Source organism: Pristiophorus japonicus, chromosome 18 (assembly GCF_044704955.1).
Source record: "Pristiophorus japonicus isolate sPriJap1 chromosome 18, sPriJap1.hap1, whole genome shotgun sequence".
Classification (NCBI taxonomy): domain Eukaryota; kingdom Metazoa; phylum Chordata; class Chondrichthyes; family Pristiophoridae; genus Pristiophorus; species Pristiophorus japonicus.
The window spans coordinates 57,108,686-57,131,268 of NC_091994.1; positions in this window are offsets into that span (position 1 = coordinate 57,108,686).

The following is a 22,583-nucleotide window of genomic DNA, read 5'->3' on the forward strand; positions in this document are numbered from 1 at the left end:
TCTCTGTGCCCCCCTCCCTCTCTCTTTGCCCCCCTCCCTCTCTCTGGGCCCTCCATCCTCCCTCTGTGCCCCCCTCCCTCTCTCTGTGCCCCCTCCCTCTCTCTGTGCCCCCTCCCTCACTCTGTGCCCCCCCTCTCTCTGTGCCCCCCCTCTCTGTGCCCCCCTCCCTCTCTCTGTACCCCCCTCCCTCTCTCTGTGCCCCCCTCCCTCTCTGTGCCCCCCTCCCTCTCATTGTGCCCTCCCTCTCTCTGTGCCCCCTCCCTCTCTCTGTGCCCCCCTCCATCTCTCTGTGCCCCCCTCCCTCTCTGTGCCCCTCTCCCTCTCTCTGTGGCCCCCTCCCTCTCTCTGTGCACCCCTCCCTCTCTCTGTGCCCCCCTCCCTCTCTCTGTGCCCCTCCCTCTCTCTGTGCCCCCTCCATCTCTTTGTGCCCCCCCTCCCTCTCTCTGTGCCCCCCTCCCTCTCTCTGTGCCCCCTCCCTCTCTCTGTGCCCCCTCCCTCTCTGTGTCCCCCTCCCTGTGCCCCCTCCCTCTCTCTGTGCTCCCTCCCTCTGTGCCCCCCATCCTCTCTCTTTGCCCCCCTCCCTCTCTCTGTGCCCCCATCCTCTCTCTGTGCTCCCCTTCCCTCTCTCTGTGCCCCCTCCCTCTCTCTGTGCTCCCCCTCACTCTATGCCCTCCCTCCCTCTCTCTGTGCCCCCCTCCCTCTCTCTGTGCCCCCTCCCTCTCTCTGTGCCCCCCTCCCTCACTCTGTACCCCCCTCCCTCTCTCTGTGCTCCCCCCCCTCTCTATGTGCCCCCCTCCCTCTCTGTGCCCCCCTCCCGCTCTCTGTGGCCTACTCCCTCAATCTATGCCCCCCTCCCTCTCACTGTGCCCGCTTCCCTCTCTCTGTGCCCCCCTCTCTCTGTGCCCCCTCCCTCTCTCTGTGCCCCCCTCTCTCTCTGTGCCCCTCTCCCTCTCTCTGTGGCCCCCTCCCTCTCTCTGTGCACCCCTCCCTCTCTCTGTGCCCCCCTCCCTCTCTCTGTGCCCCTCCCTCTCTCTGTGCCCCCCTACCCTCTCTTTGTGCCCACCTGCATCTCTCTGTGCCCCCATCCTCTCTCTGTGCTCCCCTTCCCTCTCTCTGTGCCCCCATCCCTCTCTGTGCCCCCCTCTCTCTCTGTGCCCCCCTCCCTCTCTCTGTGCCCCCCTCCCTCACTCTGTACCCCCCTCCCTCTCTCTGTGCCCCGCTCCCTCTCTATGTGCCCCCCTCCCTCTCTCTGTGCCCCCCTTTCTGTGCCCCCTCCCTCTCTCTGTGCCCCCTCCCTCTCTCTGTGCCCCCACTCCCTCTCTCTGTGCCCCCCTCCCTCTCTCTGTGCCCTCTCCCTCTCTCTGTGCCTCCCCTCCCTCTCTGTGCCCCCCTCCCTCTCTCTGTGCCCCCTCCCTCTCTCTGTGCCCCCTTCCTCTTTCTGTGACCCCTCCCTCTCTCTGTGCCCCCCTCCCTCTCTGTGCCCCCCCTCCCTCTGTGGCCCCCTCCCTCAATCTGTGCCCCCCTCCCTCTCTCTGTGCCCCCTCCCTCTGTCTGTGCCCCCCTCCCTCTCTCTGTGCCCCCTCCCTCTCTCTGTGCCTACCCTCCCTCTCTCTGTGCCCCCCTCCCTCTCTCTGTGCCCCACTCCCTCTCTCTGTGCCCCCCCTCCCTCTCTGTGCCCCCCTCCCTCTCTCTGTGCCCCCTCCCTCTCTCTGTGCCCCCTCCCTCTCTCTGTGCCCCCCTCCCTCTCTCTGTGCCCCCCTCCCTCTCTCTGTGCCCCCCTCCCTCTCTGTGCCCCCCTCCCTCTGTGGTCCCCTCCCTCAATCTCTGTCCCCCTCCCTCTCTCTGTGCCGCCCTCCCTCTCTCTGTGCCCCCATCCCTCTGTGTCCCCTCCCTCTCTCTGTGCCCCCCTCCCTCTCTCTGTGCCCCCCCTCCCTCTCTGTTCCCCCCTCCCTCTCTCTGTGCCCCCTTCCCTCTCTCTGTGCCATCCTCTCTCTTTGCCCCCCCTTCCTCTCTCTGTGCCCCCTCCCTCTCTCTGTGCCCCCTCCCTCACTCTGTGCCCCCCCTACCTCACTGTGCCCCCCTCCCTCTCTGCGCCCCCCTCCCTCTCTCTGTGGTCCCCTCCCTCAATCTGTGCCCCCTCCCTCTCTCTGTGCCCCCCTCCCTCTCTCTGTGGCCCCCTCCCTCAATGTGTGCCCCTCTCCCTCTCGCTGTGCCCCCTCTCTCTCTCTGTGCCCCCTCCCTCTCTCTGTGCCCCCCTCCCTCTCTCTGTGCCCCCTCTCTCTCTCTGTGCCCCCTCCCTCTCTCTGTGCCCCCCTCCCTCTCTCTGTGCCCCCCTCCCTCTCAGTGCCCCCCTCCCTCTCAGTGCCCCCCTCCCTCTCAGTGCCCCCCTCCCTCTCTCTGTGCCCCCCCTCCCTCTCTCTGTGTCCCCTCCCTCTCTCTGTGCCCCCCTCCCTCTCTCTGTGCCCCCCTCCCTCTCTCTGTGCACCCCCTCTCTCTCTCTGTGCCCCCCTCCCTGTTCCCCCCTCCCTCTCTCTGTGCCCTCCCCCTCCCTCTCTGTGCCCCCATCCTCTCTCTTTGCCCCCCTCCCTCTCTCTGTGCCCCCCTCCCTCACTCTGTGCCCCCCTCCCTCTCTCTGTGCCCCCTTCCCTCTCTCTGTGCCCTCCTCCCTCTCTCTGTGCCCTCCTCCCTCTCTCTGTGCCCTCTCCCACTCTCTGTGCCCCGCCTCCCTCTCTCTCTGCCCCCCTCCCTCTCTCTGTGCCCCCTCCCTCTCTGTGCCCCCCTCCCTCTCTCTTTGCCCCCCTCCCTCTCTCTGTGCCCCCCATCTTCTCTCTGTGCCCCCCCTCCCTCTCTCTGTGCCCCCAGTCTCTCTCTGTGCCCCCCTCCCTCACTCTATGCCCCCCCCTCTCTCTGTGCCCCCTCCCTCTCTATGTGCCCCCCTCCCTCTCTGTGCCCCCCTCCCTCTCTCTGTGCCCCCCTCCCTCTCTCTGTGCCCCCCTCCCTCTCTCTGTGCTCCCTCCCTCTCTCTCTGCCCCCCTCCCTCTCTCTGTGGCCCCCTCCCTCTCTGTGCCCCCCTCCCGCTCTCTGTGGCCTACTCCCTCAATCTATGCCCCCCTCCCTCTCACTGTGCCCGCTTCCCTCTCTCTGTGCCCCGCTCCCTCTCTGTGCCCCCCTCCCTCTCTCTTTGCCCCCCTCCCACTCTCTGTGCCCTCCTCCCTCTCTCTGTGCACCCCCTCCCTCTCTCTGTGCCTCCTCTCCCTCTCTCTGTGCCCCCCTCCCTCTCTCTGTGCCCCGCTCCCTCTCTGTGCCCCCCTCCCTCTCTCTGTGCCCCCCTCCCTCTCTCTGTACCCCCCTCCCTCTCTCTGTGCCCCCCTCCCTCTCTCTGTGCCCCCCTCCCTCTCTCTGTGCCCCCCTCCCTCTCTCTGTGCCCCCCTCCCTCTCTCTGTGCTCCCTCCCTCTCTCTGTGCCCCCCTCCCTCTCTCTGTGGCCCCCTCCCTCTCTGTGCCCCCCTCCCGCTCTCTGTGGCCTACTCCCTCAATCTATGCCCCCCTCCCTCTCACTGTGCCCGCTTCCCTCTCTCTGTGCCCCCCTCTCTCTGTGCCCCCTCCCTCTCTCTGTGCCCCCCTCTCTCTCTCTGTGCCCCCCTCCCTCTCTCTGTGCCCCCCTCCCTCTCTCTGTGCCCCCCTCCCTCTCTCTGTGCCCCCTCCCTCTCTCTGTGTCCCCCCTCCCTCTCTCTGTGCCCCCTCCCACTCTCTGTGCCCCCCTCCCTCTCTCTTTGCCCCCCCTCCCACTCTCTGTGCCCTCCTCCCTCTCTCTGTGCACCCCCTCCCTCTCTCTGTGCCTCCTCTCCCTCTCTCTGTGCCCCCCTCCCTCTCTCTGTGCCCCGCTCCCTCTCTGTGCCCCCCTCCCTCTCTCTTTGCCCCCCTCCCTCTCTCTGGGCCCCCCATCCTCCCTCTGTGCCCCCCTCCCTCTCTCTGTGCCCCCTCCCTCTCTCTGTGCCCCCTCCCTCACTCTGTGCCCCCCCTCTCTCTGTGCCCCCCCTCTCTGTGCCCCCCTCCCTCTCTCTGTACCCCCCTCCCTCTCTCTGTGCCCCCCTCCCTCTCTCTGTGCCCCCCTCCCTCTCATTGTGCCCTCCCTCTCTCTGTGCCCCCTCCCTCTCTCTGTGCCCCCCTCCCTGTCTCTGTGCCCCCCTCCCTCTCTGTGCCCCTCTCCCTCTCTCTGTGGCCCCCTCCCTCTCTCTGTGCACCCCTCCCTCTCTCTGTGCCCCCCTCCCTCTCTCTGTGCCCCTCCCTCTCTCTGTGCCCCCTCCATCTCTTTGTGCCCCCCCTCCCTCTCTCTGTGCCCCCCTCCCTCTCTCTGTGCCCCCTCCCTCTCTCTGTGCCCCCTCCCTCTCTGTGTCCCCCTCCCTGTGCCCCCTCCCTCTCTCTGTGCTCCCTCCCTCTGTGCCCCCCATCCTCTCTCTTTGCCCCCCTCCCTCTCTCTGTGCCCCCATCCTCTCTCTGTGCTCCCCTTCCCTCTCTCTGTGCCCCCTCCCTCTCTCTGTGCTCCCCCTCACTCTATGCCCTCCCTCCCTCTCTCTGTGCCCCCCTCCCTCTCTCTGTGCCCCCTCCCTCTCTCTGTGCCCCCCTCCCTCACTCTGTACCCCCCTCCCTCTCTCTGTGCTCCCCTCCCTCTCTATGTGCCCCCCTCCCTCTCTGTGCCCCCCTCCCTCTCTTTGTGCCCACCTGCATCTCTCTGTGCCCCCATCCTCTCTCTGTGCTCCCCTTTCCTCTCTCTGTGCCCCCATCCCTCTCTGTGCCCCCCTCTCTCTCTGTGCCCCCCTCCCTCTCTCTGTGCCCCCCTCCCTCACTCTGTACCCCCCTCCCTCTCTCTGTGCCCCGCTCCCTCTCTATGTGCCCCCCTCCCTCTCTCTGTGCCCCCCTTTCTGTGCCCCCTCCCTCTCTCTGTGCCCCCTCCCTCTATTTCTGTGCCCCCCTCCCTCTCTCTGTGCCCCCCCTCCCTCTCTCTGTGCCCCCCTCCCTCTCTCTGTGCCCCTCTCCCTCTTTCTGTGCCCCCCTCCCTCTCTCTCTGCCCCCCTCCCTCTCTCTGTGCCCCCTCCCTCTCTCTGTGCCCCCCTCCCTGTGCCCCCTCCCTCTCTCTGTGCCCCCCTCCTTCTCTCTGTGCCCCCCTCCTTCTCTCTGTGCCTCCCCTCCCTCTTTCTGTGCCCCACTCCCTCTCTCTGTGCCCCCTCCCTCTCTGTGCCCCCATCCTCTCTCTTTGCCCCCCCTCCCTCTCTCTGTGCCCCCCTCCCTCTCTCTGTGCCCCCCTCCCTCTCTCTGTGCCCCCCTCCCTCTCTCTGTGCTCCTCTCCATCTCTCTGTGCCCCCCTCCCTCTCTCTGTGCCCCCCTCCCTCTCTCTGTGCCCCCTCCCTCTCTCTGTGTCTCCCTTCATCTCTCTGTGCCCCCCTCCCTCTCTGTGCCCCCTCCCTCTCTCTGTGGCCCCCTCCCTCTCTCTGTGCCCCCCTTCCTCTCTCTGTGCACCCCCTCCCTCTCTCTGTGCCCCCTCCCTCTCTCTGTGCTCCCCCTCACTCTATGCCCTCCCTCCCTCTCTCTGTGCCCCCCTCCCTCTCTCTGTGCCCCCTCCCTCTCTCTGTACCCCCCTCCCTCTCTCTGTGCTCCCCTCCCTCTCTATGTGTCCCCCGCCCTCTCTGTGCCCCCCTCCCTCTCTTTGTGCCCACCTGCATCTCTCTGTGCCCCCATCCTCTCTCTGTGCTCCCCTTCCCTCTCTCTGTGCCCCCATCCCTCTCTGTGCCCCCCTCTCTCTCTGTGCCCCCCTCCCTCTCTCTGTGCCCCCCTCCCTCACTCTGTACCCCCCTCCCTCTCTCTGTGCCCCGCTCCCTCTCTATGTGCCCCCCTCCCTCTCTCTGTGCCCCCCTTTCTGTGCCCCCTCCCTCTCTCTGTGCCCCCTCCCTCTCTCTGTGCCCCCACTCCCTCTCTCTGTGCCCCCCTCCCTCTCTCTGTGCCCTCTCCCTCTCTCTGTGCCCCCCCTCCCTCTCTGTGCCCCCCTCCCTCTCTCTGTGCCCCCTCCCTCTCTCTGTGCCCCCTTCCTCTTTCTGTGACCCCTCCCTCTCTCTGTGCCCCCCTCCCTCTCTGTGCCCCCCCTCCCTCTGTGGCCCCCTCCCTCAATCTGTGCCCCCCTCCCTCTCTCTGTGCCCCCTCCCTCTGTCTGTGCCCCCCTCCCTCTCTCTGTGCCCCCTCCCTCTCTCTGTGCCTACCCTCCCTCTCTCTGTGCCCCCTCCCTCTCTCTGTGCCCCACTCCCTCTCTCTGTGCCCCCCCTCCCTCTCTGTGCCCCCCTCCCTCTCTCTGTGCCCCCTCCCTCTCTCTGTGCCCCCTCCCTCTCTCTGTGCCCCCCTCCCTCTCTCTGTGCCCCCCTCCCTCTCTCTGTGCCCCCCTCCCTCTCTGTGCCCCCCTCCCTCTGTGGTCCCCTCCCTCAATCTCTGTCCCCCTCCCTCTCTCTGTGCCGCCCTCCCTCTCTCTGTGCCCCCATCCCTCTGTGTCCCCTCCCTCTCTCTGTGCCCCCCTCCCTCTCTCTGTGCCCCCCCTCCCTCTCTGTTCCCCCCTCCCTCTCTCTGTGCCCCCTTCCCTCTCTCTGTGCCATCCTCTCTCTTTGCCCCCCCTTCCTCTCTCTGTGCCCCCTCCCTCTCTCTGTGCCCCCTCCCTCACTCTGTGCCCCCCCTACCTCACTGTGCCCCCCTCCCTCTCTGCGCCCCCCTCCCTCTCTCTGTGGTCCCCTCCCTCAATCTGTGCCCCCTCCCTCTCTCTGTGCCCCCTCCCTCTCTCTGTGGCCCCCTCCCTCAATGTGTGCCCCTCTCCCTCTCGCTGTGCCCCCTCTCTCTCTCTGTGCCCCCTCCCTCTCTCTGTGCCCCCCTCCCTCTCTCTGTGCCCCCTCTCTCTCTCTGTGCCCCCTCCCTCTCTCTGTGCCCCCCTCCCTCTCTCTGTGCCCCCCTCCCTCTCAGTGCCACCCTCCCTCTCAGTGCCACCCTCCCTCTCTCTGTGCCCCCCCTCCCTCTCTCTGTGTCCCCTCCCTCTGTGCCCCCCTCCCTCTCTCTGTGCCCCCCTCCCTCTCTCTGTGCACCCCCTCTCTCTCTCTGTGCCCCCCTCCCTGTTCCCCCCTCCCTCTCTCTGTGCCCTCCCCCTCCCTCTCTGTGCCCCCATCCTCTCTCTTTGCCCCCCTCCCTCTCTCTTTGCCCCCATCCTCTCTCTGTGCCCCCCTCCCTCTCTCTGTGCCCCCTCCCTCTCTCTGTGCCCCCCTCCCTCACTCTGTGCCCCCCTCCCTCTCTCTGTGCCCCCTTCCCTCTCTCTGTGCCCTCCTCCCTCTCTCTGTGCCCTCCTCCCTCTCTCTGTGCCCTCTCCCACTCTCTGTGCCCCGCCTCCCTCTCTCTCTGCCCCCCTCCCTCTCTCTGTGCCCCCTCCCTCTCTGTGCCCCCCTCCCTCTCTCTTTGCCCCCCTCCCTCTCTCTGTGCCCCCCATCTTCTCTCTGTGCCCCCCCTCCCTCTCTCTGTGCCCCCAGTCTCTCTCTGTGCCCCCCTCCCTCACTCTATGCCCCCCCCTCTCTCTGTGCCCCCTCCCTCTCTATGTGCCCCCCTCCCTCTCTGTGCCCCCCTCCCTCTCTCTGTGCCCCCCTCCCTCTCTCTGTGCCCCCCTCCCTCTCTCTGTGCTCCCTCCCTCTCTCTCTGCCCCCCTCCCTCTCTCTGTGGCCCCCTCCCTCTCTGTGCCCCCCTCCCGCTCTCTGTGGCCTACTCCCTCAATCTATGCCCCCCTCCCTCTCACTGTGCCCGCTTCCCTCTCTCTGTGCCCCCCTCTCTCTGTGCCCCCTCCCTCTCTCTGTGCCCCCCTCTCTCTCTCTGTGCCCCCCTCCCTCTCTCTGTGCCCCCCTCCCTCTCTCTGTGCCCCCCTCCCTCTCTCTGTGCCCCCTCCCTCTCTCTGTGTCCCCCCTCCCTCTCTCTGTGCCCCCTCCCACTCTCTGTGCCCCCCTCCCTCTCTCTGTGCCCCGCTCCCTCTCTGTGCCCCCCTCCCTCTCTCTTTGCCCCCCTCCCTCTCTCTGGGCCCTCCATCCTCCCTCTGTGCCCCCCTCCCTCTCTCTGTGCCCCCTCCCTCTCTCTGTGCCCCCTCCCTCACTCTGTGCCCCCCCCTCTCTCTGTGCCCCCCCTCTCTGTGCCCCCCTCCCTCTCTCTGTACCCCCCTCCCTCTCTCTGTGCCCCCCTCCCTCTCTCTGTGCCCCCCTCCCTCTCATTGTGCCCTCCCTCTCTCTGTGCCCCCTCCCTCTCTCTGTGCCCCCCTCCATCTCTCTGTGCCCCCCTCCCTCTCTGTGCCCCTCTCCCTCTCTCTGTGGCCCCCTCCCTCTCTCTGTGCACCCCTCCCTCTCTCTGTGCCCCCCTCCCTCTCTCTGTGCCCCTCCCTCTCTCTGTGCCCCCTCCATCTCTTTGTGCCCCCCCTCCCTCTCTCTGTGCCCCCCTCCCTCTCTCTGTGCCCCCTCCCTCTCTCTGTGCCCCCTCCCTCTCTGTGTCCCCCTCCCTGTGCCCCCTCCCTCTCTCTGTGCTCCCTCCCTCTGTGCCCCCCATCCTCTCTCTTTGCCCCCTCCCTCTCTCTGTGCCCCCATCCTCTCTCTGTGCTCCCCTTCCCTCTCTCTGTGCCCCCTCCCTCTCTCTGTGCTCCCCCTCACTCTATGCCCTCCCTCCCTCTCTCTGTGCCCCCCTCCCTCTCTCTGTGCCCCCTCCCTCTCTCTGTGCCCCCCTCCCTCACTCTGTACCCCCCTCCCTCTCTCTGTGCTCCCCCCCCTCTCTATGTGCCCCCCTCCCTCTCTGTGCCCCCCTCCCGCTCTCTGTGGCCTACTCCCTCAATCTATGCCCCCCTCCCTCTCACTGTGCCCGCTTCCCTCTCTCTGTGCCCCCCTCTCTCTGTGCCCCCTCCCTCTCTCTGTGCCCCCCTCTCTCTCTGTGCCCCTCTCCCTCTCTCTGTGGCCCCCTCCCTCTCTCTGTGCACCCCTCCCTCTCTCTGTGCCCCCCTCCCTCTCTCTGTGCCCCTCCCTCTCTCTGTGCCCCCCTACCCTCTCTTTGTGCCCACCTGCATCTCTCTGTGCCCCCATCCTCTCTCTGTGCTCCCCTTCCCTCTCTCTGTGCCCCCATCCCTCTCTGTGCCCCCCTCTCTCTCTGTGCCCCCCTCCCTCTCTCTGTGCCCCCCTCCCTCACTCTGTACCCCCCTCCCTCTCTCTGTGCCCCGCTCCCTCTCTATGTGCCCCCCTCCCTCTCTCTGTGCCCCCCTTTCTGTGCCCCCTCCCTCTCTCTGTGCCCCCTCCCTCTCTCTGTGCCCCCACTCCCTCTCTCTGTGCCCCCCTCCCTCTCTCTGTGCCCTCTCCCTCTCTCTGTGCCTCCCCTCCCTCTCTGTGCCCCCCTCCCTCTCTCTGTGCCCCCTCCCTCTCTCTGTGCCCCCTTCCTCTTTCTGTGACCCCTCCCTCTCTCTGTGCCCCCCTCCCTCTCTGTGCCCCCCCTCCCTCTGTGGCCCCCTCCCTCAATCTGTGCCCCCCTCCCTCTCTCTGTGCCCCCTCCCTCTGTCTGTGCCCCCCTCCCTCTCTCTGTGCCCCCTCCCTCTCTCTGTGCCTACCCTCCCTCTCTCTGTGCCCCCCTCCCTCTCTCTGTGCCCCACTCCCTCTCTCTGTGCCCCCCCTCCCTCTCTGTGCCCCCCTCCCTCTCTCTGTGCCCCCTCCCTCTCTCTGTGCCCCCTCCCTCTCTCTGTGCCCCCCTCCCTCTCTCTGTGCCCCCCTCCCTCTCTCTGTGCCCCCCTCCCTCTCTGTGCCCCCCTCCCTCTGTGGTCCCCTCCCTCAATCTCTGTCCCCCTCCCTCTCTCTGTGCCGCCCTCCCTCTCTCTGTGCCCCCATCCCTCTGTGTCCCCTCCCTCTCTCTGTGCCCCCCTCCCTCTCTCTGTGCCCCCCCCTCCCTCTCTGTTCCCCCCTCCCTCTCTCTGTGCCCCCTTCCCTCTCTCTGTGCCATCCTCTCTCTTTGCCCCCCCTTCCTCTCTCTGTGCCCCCTCCCTCTCTCTGTGCCCCCTCCCTCACTCTGTGCCCCCCCTACCTCACTGTGCCCCCTCCCTCTCTCTGTGCCCCCCTCCCTCTCTCTGTGGCCCCCTCCCTCAATGTGTGCCCCTCTCCCTCTCGCTGTGCCCCCTCTCTCTCTCTGTGCCCCCTCCCTCTCTCTGTGCCCCCCTCCCTCTCTCTGTGCCCCCTCTCTCTCTCTGTGCCCCCTCCCTCTCTCTGTGCCCCCCTCCCTCTCTCTGTGCCCCCCTCCCTCTCAGTGCCCCCCTCCCTCTCAGTGCCCCCCTCCCTCTCAGTGCCCCCCTCCCTCTCTCTGTGCCCCCCCTCCCTCTCTCTGTGTCCCCTCCCTCTCTCTGTGCCCCCCTCCCTCTCTCTGTGCCCCCCTCCCTCTCTCTGTGCACCCCCTCTCTCTCTCTGTGCCCCCCTCCCTGTTCCCCCCTCCCTCTCTCTGTGCCCTCCCCCTCCCTCTCTGTGCCCCCATCCTCTCTCTTTGCCCCCCTCCCTCTCTCTGTGCCCCCCTCCCTCACTCTGTGCCCCCCTCCCTCTCTCTGTGCCCCCTTCCCTCTCTCTGTGCCCTCCTCCCTCTCTCTGTGCCCTCCTCCCTCTCTCTGTGCCCTCTCCCACTCTCTGTGCCCCGCCTCCCTCTCTCTCTGCCCCCCTCCCTCTCTCTGTGCCCCCTCCCTCTCTGTGCCCCCCTCCCTCTCTCTTTGCCCCCCTCCCTCTCTCTGTGCCCCCCATCTTCTCTCTGTGCCCCCCCTCCCTCTCTCTGTGCCCCCAGTCTCTCTCTGTGCCCCCCTCCCTCACTCTATGCCCCCCCCTCTCTCTGTGCCCCCTCCCTCTCTATGTGCCCCCCTCCCTCTCTGTGCCCCCCTCCCTCTCTCTGTGCCCCCCTCCCTCTCTCTGTGCCCCCCTCCCTCTCTCTGTGCTCCCTCCCTCTCTCTCTGCCCCCCTCCCTCTCTCTGTGGCCCCCTCCCTCTCTGTGCCCCCCTCCCGCTCTCTGTGGCCTACTCCCTCAATCTATGCCCCCCTCCCTCTCACTGTGCCCGCTTCCCTCTCTCTGTGCCCCCCTCTCTCTGTGCCCCCTCCCTCTCTCTGTGCCCCCCTCTCTCTCTCTGTGCCCCCCTCCCTCTCTCTGTGCCCCCCTCCCTCTCTCTGTGCCCCCCTCCCTCTCTCTGTGCCCCCTCCCTCTCTCTGTGTCCCCCCTCCCTCTCTCTGTGCCCCCTCCCACTCTCTGTGCCCCCCTCCCTCTCTCTTTGCCCCCCCTCCCACTCTCTGTGCCCTCCTCCCTCTCTCTGTGCACCCCCTCCCTCTCTCTGTGCCTCCTCTCCCTCTCTCTGTGCCCCCCTCCCTCTCTCTGTGCCCCGCTCCCTCTCTGTGCCCCCCTCCCTCTCTCTTTGCCCCCCTCCCTCTCTCTGGGCACCCCATCCTCCCTCTGTGCCCCCCTCCCTCTCTCTGTGCCCCCTCCCTCTCTCTGTGCCCCCTCCCTCACTCTGTGCCCCCCCTCTCTCTGTGCCCCCCCTCTCTGTGCCCCCCTCCCTCTCTCTGTACCCCCCTCCCTCTCTCTGTGCCCCCCTCCCTCTCTCTGTGCCCCCCTCCCTCTCATTGTGCCCTCCCTCTCTCTGTGCCCCCTCCCTCTCTCTGTGCCCCCCTCCCTCTCTCTGTGCCCCCCTCCCTCTCTGTGCCCCTCTCCCTCTCTCTGTGGCCCCCTCCCTCTCTCTGTGCACCCCTCCCTCTCTCTGTGCCCCCCTCCCTCTCTCTGTGCCCCTCCCTCTCTCTGTGCCCCCTCCATCTCTTTGTGCCCCCCCTCCCTCTCTCTGTGCCCCCCTCCCTCTCTCTGTGCCCCCTCCCTCTCTCTGTGCCCCCTCCCTCTCTGTGTCCCCCTCCCTGTGCCCCCTCCCTCTCTCTGTGCTCCCTCCCTCTGTGCCCCCCATCCTCTCTCTTTGCCCCCCTCCCTCTCTCTGTGCCCCCATCCTCTCTCTGTGCTCCCCTTCCCTCTCTCTGTGCCCCCTCCCTCTCTCTGTGCTCCCCCTCACTCTATGCCCTCCCTCCCTCTCTCTGTGCCCCCTCCCTCTCTCTGTGCCCCCTCCCTCTCTCTGTGCCCCCCTCCCTCACTCTGTACCCCCCTCCCTCTCTCTGTGCTCCCCTCCCTCTCTATGTGCCCCCCTCCCTCTCTGTGCCCCCCTCCCTCTCTTTGTGCCCACCTGCATCTCTCTGTGCCCCCATCCTCTCTCTGTGCTCCCCTTCCCTCTCTCTGTGCCCCCATCCCTCTCTGTGCCCCCCTCTCTCTCTGTGCCCCCCTCCCTCTCTCTGTGCCCCCCTCCCTCACTCTGTACCCCCCTCCCTCTCTCTGTGCCCCGCTCCCTCTCTATGTGCCCCCCTCCCTCTCTCTGTGCCCCCCTTTCTGTGCCCCCTCCCTCTCTCTGTGCCCCCTCCCTCTATTTCTGTGCCCCCCTCCCTCTCTCTGTGCCCCCCCTCCCTCTCTCTGTGCCCCCCTCCCTCTCTCTGTGCCCCTCTCCCTCTTTCTGTGCCCCCCCTCCCTCTCTCTCTGCCCCCCTCCCTCTCTCTGTGCCCCCTCCCTCTCTCTGTGCCCCCCTCCCTGTGCCCCCTCCCTCTCTCTGTGCCCCCCTCCTTCTCTCTGTGCCCCCCTCCTTCTCTCTGTGCCTCCCCTCCCTCTTTCTGTGCCCCACTCCCTCTCTCTGTGCCCCCTCCCTCTCTGTGCCCCCATCCTCTCTCTTTGCCCCCCTCCCTCTCTCTGTGCCCCCTCCCTCTCTCTGTGCCCCCCTCCCTCTCTCTGTGCCCCCCTCCCTCTCTCTGTGCTCCTCTCCATCTCTCTGTGCCCCCCTCCCTCTCTCTGTGCCCCCCTCCCTCTCTCTGTGCCCCCTCCCTCTCTCTGTGTCTCCCTTCATCTCTCTGTGCCCCCCTCCCTCTCTGTGCCCCCTCCCTCTCTCTGTGGCCCCCTCCCTCTCTCTGTGCCCCCCTTCCTCTCTCTGTGCACCCCCCTCCCTCTCTCTGTGCCCCCTCCCTCTCTCTGTGCTCCCCCTCACTCTATGCCCTCCCTCCCTCTCTCTGTGCCCCCCTCCCTCTCTCTGTGCCCCCTCCCTCTCTCTGTACCCCCCTCCCTCTCTCTGTGCTCCCCTCCCTCTCTATGTGTCCCCCGCCCTCTCTGTGCCCCCCTCCCTCTCTTTGTGCCCACCTGCATCTCTCTGTGCCCCCATCCTCTCTCTGTGCTCCCCTTCCCTCTCTCTGTGCCCCCATCCCTCTCTGTGCCCCCCTCTCTCTCTGTGCCCCCCTCCCTCTCTCTGTGCCCCCCTCCCTCACTCTGTACCCCCCTCCCTCTCTCTGTGCCCCGCTCCCTCTCTATGTGCCCCCCTCCCTCTCTCTGTGCCCCCCTTTCTGTGCCCCCTCCCTCTCTCTGTGCCCCCTCCCTCTCTCTGTGCCCCCACTCCCTCTCTCTGTGCCCCCCTCCCTCTCTCTGTGCCCTCTCCCTCTCTCTGTGCCCCCCCTCCCTCTCTGTGCCCCCCTCCCTCTCTCTGTGCCCCCTCCCTCTCTCTGTGCCCCCTTCCTCTTTCTGTGACCCCTCCCTCTCTCTGTGCCCCCCTCCCTCTCTGTGCCCCCCCTCCCTCTGTGGCCCCCTCCCTCAATCTGTGCCCCCCTCCCTCTCTCTGTGCCCCCTCCCTCTGTCTGTGCCCCCCTCCCTCTCTCTGTGCCCCCTCCCTCTCTCTGTGCCTACCCTCCCTCTCTCTGTGCCCCCTCCCTCTCTCTGTGCCCCACTCCCTCTCTCTGTGCCCCCCTCCCTCTCTGTGCCCCCCTCCCTCTCTCTGTGCCCCCTCCCTCTCTCTGTGCCCCCTCCCTCTCTCTGTGCCCCCCTCCCTCTCTCTGTGCCCCCCTCCCTCTCTCTGTGCCCCCCTCCCTCTCTGTGCCCCCCTCCCTCTGTGGTCCCCTCCCTCAATCTCTGTCCCCCTCCCTCTCTCTGTGCTGCCCTCCCTCTCTCTGTGCCCCCATCCCTCTGTGTCCCCTCCCTCTCTCTGTGCCCCCCTCCCTCTCTCTGTGCCCCCCCTCCCTCTCTGTTCCCCCCTCCCTCTCTCTGTGCCCCCTTCCCTCTCTCTGTGCCATCCTCTCTCTTTGCCCCCCCTTCCTCTCTCTGTGCCCCCTCCCTCTCTCTGTGCCCCCTCCCTCACTCTGTGCCCCCCCTACCTCACTGTGCCCCCCTCCCTCTCTGCGCCCCCCTCCCTCTCTCTGTGGTCCCCTCCCTCAATCTGTGCCCCCTCCCTCTCTCTGTGCCCCCTCCCTCTCTCTGTGGCCCCCTCCCTCAATGTGTGCCCCTCTCCCTCTCGCTGTGCCCCCTCTCTCTCTCTGTGCCCCCTCCCTCTCTCTGTGCCCCCCTCCCTCTCTCTGTGCCCCCTCTCTCTCTCTGTGCCCCCTCCCTCTCTCTGTGCCCCCCTCCCTCTCTCTGTGCCCCCCTCCCTCTCAGTGCCACCCTCCCTCTCAGTGCCACCCTCCCTCTCTCTGTGCCCCCCCTCCCTCTCTCTGTGTCCCCTCCCTCTCTCTGTGCCCCCCTCCCTCTCTCTGTGCCCCCCTCCCTCTCTCTGTGCACCCCCTCTCTCTCTCTGTGCCCCCCTCCCTGTTCCCCCCTCCCTCTCTCTGTGCCCTCCCCCTCCCTCTCTGTGCCCCCATCCTCTCTCTTTGCCCCCCTCCCTCTCTCTTTGCCCCCATCCTCTCTCTGTGCCCCCCTCCCTCTCTCTGTGCCCCCTCCCTCTCTCTGTGCCCCCCTCCCTCACTCTGTGCCCCCCTCCCTCTCTCTGTGCCCCCTTCCCTCTCTCTGTGCCCTCCTCCCTCTCTCTGTGCCCTCCTCCCTCTCTCTGTGCCCTCTCCCACTCTCTGTGCCCCGCCTCCCTCTCTCTCTGCCCCCCTCCCTCTCTCTGTGCCCCCTCCCTCTCTGTGCCCCCCTCCCTCTCTCTTTGCCCCCCTCCCTCTCTCTGTGCCCCCCATCTTCTCTCTGTGCCCCCCCTCCCTCTCTCTGTGCCCCCAGTCTCTCTCTGTGCCCCCCTCCCTCACTCTATGCCCCCCCCTCTCTCTGTGCCCCCTCCCTCTCTATGTGCCCCCCTCCCTCTCTGTGCCCCCCTCCCTCTCTCTGTGCCCCCCTCCCTCTCTCTGTGCCCCCCTCCCTCTCTCTGTGCTCCCTCCCTCTCTCTCTGCCCCCCTCCCTCTCTCTGTGGCCCCCTCCCTCTCTGTGCCCCCCTCCCGCTCTCTGTGGCCTACTCCCTCAATCTATGCCCCCCTCCCTCTCACTGTGCCCGCTTCCCTCTCTCTGTGCCCCCCTCTCTCTGTGCCCCCTCCCTCTCTCTGTGCCCCCCTCTCTCTCTCTGTGCCCCCCTCCCTCTCTCTGTGCCCCCCTCCCTCTCTCTGTGCCCCCCTCCCTCTCTCTGTGCCCCCTCCCTCTCTCTGTGTCCCCCCTCCCTCTCTCTGTGCCCCCTCCCACTCTCTGTGCCCCCCTCCCTCTCTCTGTGCCCCGCTCCCTCTCTGTGCCCCCCTCCCTCTCTCTTTGCCCCCCTCCCTCTCTCTGGGCCCTCCATCCTCCCTCTGTGCCCCCCTCCCTCTCTCTGTGCCCCCTCCCTCTCTCTGTGCCCCCTCCCTCACTCTGTGCCCCCCCTCTCTCTGTGCCCCCCCTCTCTGTGCCCCCCTCCCTCTCTCTGTACCCCCCTCCCTCTCTCTGTGCCCCCCTCCCTCTCTCTGTGCCCCCCTCCCTCTCATTGTGCCCTCCCTCTCTCTGTGCCCCCTCCCTCTCTCTGTGCCCCCCTCCATCTCTCTGTGCCCCCCTCCCTCTCTGTGCCCCTCTCCCTCTCTCTGTGGCCCCCTCCCTCTCTCTGTGCACCCCTCCCTCTCTCTGTGCCCCCCTCCCTCTCTCTGTGCCCCTCCCTCTCTCTGTGCCCCCTCCATCTCTTTGTGCCCCCCCTCCCTCTCTCTGTGCCCCCCTCCCTCTCTCTGTGCCCCCTCCCTCTCTCTGTGCCCCCTCCCTCTCTGTGTCCCCCTCCCTGTGCCCCCTCCCTCTCTCTGTGCTCCCTCCCTCTGTGCCCCCCATCCTCTCTCTTTGCCCCCCTCCCTCTCTCTGTGCCCCCATCCTCTCTCTGTGCTCCCCTTCCCTCTCTCTGTGCCCCCTCCCTCTCTCTGTGCTCCCCCTCACTCTATGCCCTCCCTCCCTCTCTCTGTGCCCCCCTCCCTCTCTCTGTGCCCCCTCCCTCTCTCTGTGCCCCCCTCCCTCACTCTGTACCCCCCTCCCTCTCTCTGTGCTCCCCCCCCTCTCTATGTGCCCCCCTCCCTCTCTGTGCCCCCCTCCCGCTCTCTGTGGCCTACTCCCTCAATCTATGCCCCCCTCCCTCTCACTGTGCCCGCTTCCCTCTCTCTGTGCCCCCCTCTCTCTGTGCCCCCTCCCTCTCTCTGTGCCCCCCTCTCTCTCTGTGCCCCTCTCCCTCTCTCTGTGGCCCCCTCCCTCTCTCTGTGCACCCCTCCCTCTCTCTGTGCCCCCCTCCCTCTCTCTGTGCCCCTCCCTCTCTCTGTGCCCCCCTACCCTCTCTTTGTGCCCACCTGCATCTCTCTGTGCCCCCATCCTCTCTCTGTGCTCCCCTTCCCTCTCTCTGTGCCCCCATCCCTCTCTGTGCCCCCCTCTCTCTCTGTGCCCCCCTCCCTCTCTCTGTGCCCCCCTCCCTCACTCTGTACCCCCCTCCCTCTCTCTGTGCCCCGCTCCCTCTCTATGTGCCCCCCTCCCTCTCTCTGTGCCCCCCTTTCTGTGCCCCCTCCCTCTCTCTGTGCCCCCTCCCTCTCTCTGTGCCCCCACTCCCTCTCTCTGTGCCCCCCTCCCTCTCTCTGTGCCCTCTCCCTCTCTCTGTGCCTCCCCTCCCTCTCTGTGCCCCCCTCCCTCTCTCTGTGCCCCCTTCCTCTTTCTGTGACCCCTCCCTCTCTCTGTGCCCCCCTCCCTCTCTGTGCCCCCCCTCCCTCTGTGGCCCCCTCCCTCAATCTGTGCCCCCCTCCCTCTCTCTGTGCCCCCTCCCTCTGTCTGTGCCCCCCTCCCTCTCTCTGTGCCCCCTCCCTCTCTCTGTGCCTACCCTCCCTCTCTCTGTGCCCCCCTCCCTCTCTCTGTGCCCCACTCCCTCTCTCTGTGCCCCCCCTCCCTCTCTGTGCCCCCCTCCCTCTCTCTGTGCCCCCTCCCTCTCTCTGTGCCCCCTCCCTCTCTCTGTGCCCCCCTCCCTCTCTCTGTGCCCCCCTCCCTCTCTCTGTGCCCCCCTCCCTCTCTGTGCCCCCCTCCCTCTGTGGTCCCCTCCCTCAATCTCTGTCCCCCTCCCTCTCTCTGTGCCGCCCTCCCTCTCTCTGTGCCCCCATCCCTCTGTGTCCCCTCCCTCTCTCTGTGCCCCCCTCCCTCTCTCTGTGCCCCCCCCTCCCTCTCTGTTCCCCCCTCCCTCTCTCTGTGCCCCCTTCCCTCTCTCTGTGCCATCCTCTCTCTTTGCCCCCCCTTCCTCTCTCTGTGCCCCCTCCCTCTCTCTGTGCCCCCTCCCTCACTCTGTGCCCCCCCTACCTCACTGTGCCCCCCTCCCTCTCTGCGCCCCCCTCCCTCTCTCTGTGGTCCCCTCCCTCAATCTGTGCCCCCTCCCTCTCTCTGTGCCCCCTCCCTCTCTCTGTGGCCCCCTCCCTCAATGTGTGCCCCTCTCCCTCTCGCTGTGCCCCCTCTCTCTCTCTGTGCCCCCTCCCTCTCTCTGTGCCCCCCTCCCTCTCTCTGTGCCCCCTCTCTCTCTCTGTGCCCCCTCCCTCTCTCTGTGCCCCCCTCCCTCTCTCTGTGCCCCCCTCCCTCTCAGTGCCCCCCTCCCTCTCAGTGCCCCCCTCCCTCTCTCTGTGCCCCCCCTCCCTCTCTCTGTGTCCCCTCCCTCTCTCTGTGCCCCCCTCCCTCTCTCTGTGCCCCCCTCCCTCTCTCTGTGCACCCCCTCTCTCTCTCTGTGCCCCCCTCCCTGTTCCCCCCTCCCTCTCTCTGTGCCCTCCCCCTCCCTCTCTGTGCCCCCATCCTCTCTCTTTGCCCCCCTCCCTCTCTCTGTGCCCCCCTCCCTCACTCTGTGCCCCCCTCCCTCTCTCTGTGCCCCCTTCCCTCTCTCTGTGCCCTCCTCCCTCTCTCTGTGCCCTCCTCCCTCTCTCTGTGCCCTCTCCCACTCTCTGTGCCCCGCCTCCCTCTCTCTCTGCCCCCCTCCCTCTCTCTGTGCCCCCTCCCTCTCTGTGCCCCCCTCCCTCTCTCTTTGCCCCCCTCCCTCTCTCTGTGCCCCCCATCTTCTCTCTGTGCCCCCCCTCCCTCTCTCTGTGCCCCCAGTCTCTCTCTGTGCCCCCCTCCCTCACTCTATGCCCCCCCCTCTCTCTGTGCCCCCTCCCTCTCTATGTGCCCCCCTCCCTCTCTGTGCCCCCCTCCCTCTCTCTGTGCCCCCCTCCCTCTCTCTGTGCCCCCCTCCCTCTCTCTGTGCTCCCTCCCTCTCTCTCTGCCCCCCTCCCTCTCTCTGTGGCCCCCTCCCTCTCTGTGCCCCCCTCCCGCTCTCTGTGGCCTACTCCCTCAATCTATGCCCCTCTCCCTCTCACTGTGCCCGCTTCCCTCTCTCTGTGCCCCCCTCTCTCTGTGCCCCCTCCCTCTCTCTGTGCCCCCCTCTCTCTCTCTGTGCCCCCCTCCCTCTCTCTGTGCCCCCCTCCCTCTCTCTGTGCCCCCCTCCCTCTCTCTGTGCCCCCTCCCTCTCTCTGTGTCCCCCCTCCCTCTCTCTGTGCCCCCTCCCACTCTCTGTGCCCCCCTCCCTCTCTCTTTGCCCCCCCTCCCACTCTCTGTGCCCTCCTCCCTCTCTCTGTGCACCCCCTCCCTCTCTCTGTGCCTCCTCTCCCTCTCTCTGTGCCCCCCTCCCTCTCTCTGTGCCCCGCTCCCTCTCTGTGCCCCCCTCCCTCTCTCTTTGCCCCCCTCCCTCTCTCTGGGCCCCCCATCCTCCCTCTGTGCCCCCCTCCCTCTCTCTGTGCCCCCTCCCTCTCTCTGTGCCCCCTCCCTCACTCTGTGCCCCCCCTCTCTCTGTGCCCCCCCTCTCTGTGCCCCCCTCCCTCTCTCTGTACCCCCCTCCCTCTCTCTGTGCCCCCCTCCCTCTCTCTGTGCCCCCTCCCTCTCATTGTGCCCTCCCTCTCTCTGTGCCCCCTCCCTCTCTCTGTGCCCCCCTCCCTCTCTCTGTGCCCCCCTCCCTCTCTGTGCCCCTCTCCCTCTCTCTGTGGCCCCCTCCCTCTCTCTGTGCACCCCTCCCTCTCTCTGTGCCCCCCTCCCTCTCTCTGTGCCCCTCCCTCTCTCTGTGCCCCCTCCATCTCTTTGTGCCCCCCCTCCCTCTCTCTGTGCCCCCTCCCTCTCTCTGTGCCCCCTCCCTCTCTCTGTGCCCCCTCCCTCTCTGTGTCCCCCTCCCTGTGCCCCCTCCCTCTCTCTGTGCTCCCTCCCTCTGTGCCCCCCATCCTCTCTCTTTGCCCCCTCCCTCTCTCTGTGCCCCCATCCTCTCTCTGTGCTCCCCTTCCCTCTCTCTGTGCCCCCTCCCTCTCTCTGTGCTCCCCCTCACTCAATGCCCTCCCTCCCTCTCTCTGTGCCCCCCTCCCTCTCTCTGTGCCCCCTCCCTCTCTCTGTGCCCCCCTCCCTCACTCTGTACCCCCCTCCCTCTCTCTGTGCTCCCCTCCCTCTCTATGTGCCCCCCTCCCTCTCTGTGCCCCCCTCCCTCTCTTTGTGCCCACCTGCATCTCTCTGTGCCCCCATCCTCTCTCTGTGCTCCCCTTCCCTCTCTCTGTGCCCCCATCCCTCTCTGTGCCCCCCTCTCTCTCTGTGCCCCCTCCCTCTCTCTGTGCCCCCCTCCCTCACTCTGTACCCCCCTCCCTCTCTCTGTGCCCCGCTCCCTCTCTATGTGCCCCCCTCCCTCTCTCTGTGCCCCCCTTTCTGTGCCCCCTCCCTCTCTCTGTGCCCCCTCCCTCTATTTCTGTGCCCCCCTCCCTCTCTCTGTGCCCCCCCTCCCTCTCTCTGTGCCCCCCTCCCTCTCTCTGTGCCCCTCTCCCTCTTTCTGTGCCCCCCCTCCCTCTCTCTCTGCCCCCCTCCCTCTCTCTGTGCCCCCTCCCTCTCTCTGTGCCCCCCTCCCTGTGCCCCCTCCCTCTCTCTGTGCCCCCCTCCTTCTCTCTGTGCCCCCCTCCTTCTCTCTGTGCCTCCCCTCCCTCTTTCTGTGCCCCACTCCCTCTCTCTGTGCCCCCTCCCTCTCTGTGCCCCCATCCTCTCTCTTTGCCCCCCCTCCCTCTCTCTGTGCCCCCCTCCCTCTCTCTGTGCCCCCCTCCCTCTCTCTGTGCCCCCCTCCCTCTCTCTGTGCTCCTCTCCATCTCTCTGTGCCCCCCTCCCTCTCTCTGTGCCCCCCTCCCTCTCTCTGTGCCCCCTCCCTCTCTCTGTGTCTCCCTTCATCTCTCTGTGCCCCCCTCCCTCTCTGTGCCCCCTCCCTCTCTCTGTGGCCCCCTCCCTCTCTCTGTGCCCCCCTTCCTCTCTCTGTGCACCCCCTCCCTCTCTCTGTGCCCCCTCCCTCTCTCTGTGCCCCCTCCCTCTCTCTGTGCCCCCCCTCCCTCTCTCTGTGCCCCCTCCCTCTCTCTGTGCCCCCCTCCCTCTCTCTGTGCCCTCCCTCTCTCTCTCTGTGCCCCCTCCCTCTCTCTGTGCCCCCTCCCTCTCTCTCTGTCCCCCCTCCCTCTCACTGTGCCCCCCCTCCCTCTCTCTGTGCCCCCCTCCCTCTCTGTGCCCCACTCCCTGTTCCTCACTCTCTCTGTGCCCCCCTTCCCTCTCTGTGCCCCCCATCCTCTCTCTTTCAACCTCTCCCTCTCTCTGTGCCCCCCATCATCTCTCTGTGCCCCCCTCCCTCTCTCTGTGCCCCCTCCCTCTCTCTGTGCCCCCCTCCCTCACTCTGTGCCCCCCTCCCTGTCTCTGTGCCCCCCTCCCTCTCTCTGTGCCTCCCTCCCTCTCTCTGTGCCCCCTCCCTCACTCTGTGCCCCCCTCCCTCTCTCTTTGCCCCTCTCCCTCTCTCTGTGCCCCCCATCATCTCTCTGTGCCCCCTTCCTTCTCTCTGTGCCGCCCTCCCTCTCCCTGTGCCCCCTCCCTCTCTCTGTGCCCCCCCTCCCTCTCTCTGTGTCCCCTCCCTCTCTCTGTGCCCCCCTCCCTCTCTCTGTGCCCCCCTCCCTCTCTCTGTGCACCCCCTCTCTCTCTCTGTGCCCCCCTCCCTGTTCCCCCCTCCCTCTCTCTGTGCCCTCCCCCTCCCTCTCTGTGCCCCCATCCTCTCTCTTTGCCCCCCTCCCTCTCTCTGTGCCCCCCTCCCTCACTCTGTGCCCCCCTCCCTCTCTCTGTGCCCCCTTCCCTCTCTCTGTGCCCTCCTCCCTCTCTCTGTGCCCTCCTCCCTCTCTCTGTGCCCTCTCCCACTCTCTGTGCCCCGCCTCCCTCTCTCTCTGCCCCCCTCCCTCTCTCTGTGCCCCCTCCCTCTCTGTGCCCCCCTCCCTCTCTCTTTGCCCCCCTCCCTCTCTCTGTGCCCCCCATCTTCTCTCTGTGCCCCCCCTCCCTCTCTCTGTGCCCCCAGTCTCTCTCTGTGCCCCCCTCCCTCACTCTATGCCCCCCCCTCTCTCTGTGCCCCCTCCCTCATGTGCCCCCCTCCCTCTCTGTGCCCCCCTCCCTCTCTCTGTGCCCCCTCCCTCTCTCTGTGCCCCCCTCCCTCTCTCTGTGCTCCCTCCCTCTCTCTCTGCCCCCCTCCCTCTCTCTGTGGCCCCCTCCCTCTCTGTGCCCCCCTCCCGCTCTCTGTGGCCTACTCCCTCAATCTATGCCCCTCTCCCTCTCACTGTGCCCGCTTCCCTCTCTCTGTGCCCCCCTCTCTCTGTGCCCCCTCCCTCTCTCTGTGCCCCCCTCTCTCTCTCTGTGCCCCCCTCCCTCTCTCTGTGCCCCCCTCCCTCTCTCTGTGCCCCCCTCCCTCTCTCTGTGCCCCCTCCCTCTCTCTGTGTCCCCCCTCCCTCTCTCTGTGCCCCCTCCCACTCTCTGTGCCCCCCTCCCTCTCTCTTTGCCCCCCCTCCCACTCTCTGTGCCCTCCTCCCTCTCTCTGTGCACCCCCTCCCTCTCTCTGTGCCTCCTCTCCCTCTCTCTGTGCCCCCCTCCCTCTCTCTGTGCCCCGCTCCCTCTCTGTGCCCCCCTCCCTCTCTCTTTGCCCCCCTCCCTCTCTCTGGGCCCCCCATCCTCCCTCTGTGCCCCCCTCCCTCTCTCTGTGCCCCCTCCCTCTCTCTGTGCCCCCTCCCTCACTCTGTGCCCCCCCTCTCTCTGTGCCCCCCCTCTCTGTGCCCCCCTCCCTCTCTCTGTACCCCCCTCCCTCTCTCTGTGCCCCCCTCCCTCTCTCTGTGCCCCCCTCCCTCTCATTGTGCCCTCCCTCTCTCTGTGCCCCCTCCCTCTCTCTGTGCCCCCCTCCCTCTCTCTGTGCCCCCCTCCCTCTCTGTG